Raw genomic sequence first — 1,487 nt, forward strand, 5'->3', positions numbered from 1 at the left:
GAAATTAAACACCTTTGGCAAGATAGGAATAACGTTACCATTAGAAACACTTATACTGTACGCAACAACATTTTGTTTGCCGCTCTCACCCTAACAGCAAAAACTGGTCATTATGCATTCCTTACGAGCTTCTTAACAAATTAATTCGGCATACTCATTTAAGTTACTCACATTATGGAGCCAGAAAATGTTTTCTTATACTGAGACAGAACTGTTATTTTGCCAACATGGAGAAACGTATTCGACGAATTTTAGCGTCATGTAAAATCTGCCAGAAAGCTAAATCAGACACGACTTCACATATTCCTTCGTTGCATCCCATTGTACCCATTAAATTGAGACATGTGGTCACTGTAGACATTTCTGGACCGATTCGCAGATCTAATAGAGGTTTTTGTTACATCTTTGTCGCTGTTGAACTAACTTCGAAATTTGTTACCTTCACTCCATTACGCATAGCTACTGCTAAATCTATTTCGAATGCATTTGTAAAACATTTTCTATTTAGGGCCCGTATTGAAAGTAATTTCCGACAATGGACCGCAATTTCGATCTGCGATATTTACACGTATGTAAAGAGCTAGAAACAGTTCTCCGATCTATATATCAAGGTGCCGCAATGCATTTCTAGCACAAAAAAATTATTACTAGTCCCAACTACTACCAGTATACAACTAAATAATGCTACCAGTTTAAGATATATTTCTAGTCCTAAATATAATGTAATTTTTTCTGACGTATTAATTACATTATGTCTATGTATTATTGGACTAAACACCTTGAGTACTAGTTCCAATGTCTTACATTTTAAATGCCTTATATAGCTTGCATGATATCAAATATAGTCACTAGTAGCTTGTTGCTACATGCAATAACTCCTGTTTTCAATGATGACTTCTGAATAATGCATAATAAATCCTTTGTAACTGGCCAATGAGTGCCAATAATTATTGAAATGAGATGACTTATGAATAATGTTTTGTGATACCCCATACATGCTTTGTAACTGGCCAATGAGTGCCAATAATTGTTCAAATCGGATGACTCAGTACAATAGTTCTGAACGATGACTAGCGTAAGACTTAATGTATCGTTTACCTTCTGACCTAATTACCGCCAATTACTTCGATATACGTGTGTCCTGTCCATTCTCATGATCATGGAGCACTCTATTTGGTTCCTGCCCTAATGCTATATTGATGTAAGATTATGGATTCTACAAGAATGTGGTGTTGACACATCAAGCTGTCCACCACTCTGACCGACGGAGATGTCATTATGGTCCTTCTGTTTGGTGTATCTACTGTACTGCCAAAAGAACAACATGCAATCTTAATACCACATTTCAGTGTCTTGGCTACACTGATAAATATCTCCGGGAAGAGAACTTCAGATTGTCTCACATGATGTTGTGCTTCTGTAGGAAGATACGAACTTTTAGTGCAGCTAAGTGCAACCCACTGATGCTATCGTTCCCATTCCTTTCC

The sequence above is a fragment of the Schistocerca nitens genome, chromosome 4, assembly GCF_023898315.1.
Source record: "Schistocerca nitens isolate TAMUIC-IGC-003100 chromosome 4, iqSchNite1.1, whole genome shotgun sequence".
NCBI lineage: Eukaryota > Metazoa > Arthropoda > Insecta > Orthoptera > Acrididae > Schistocerca > Schistocerca nitens.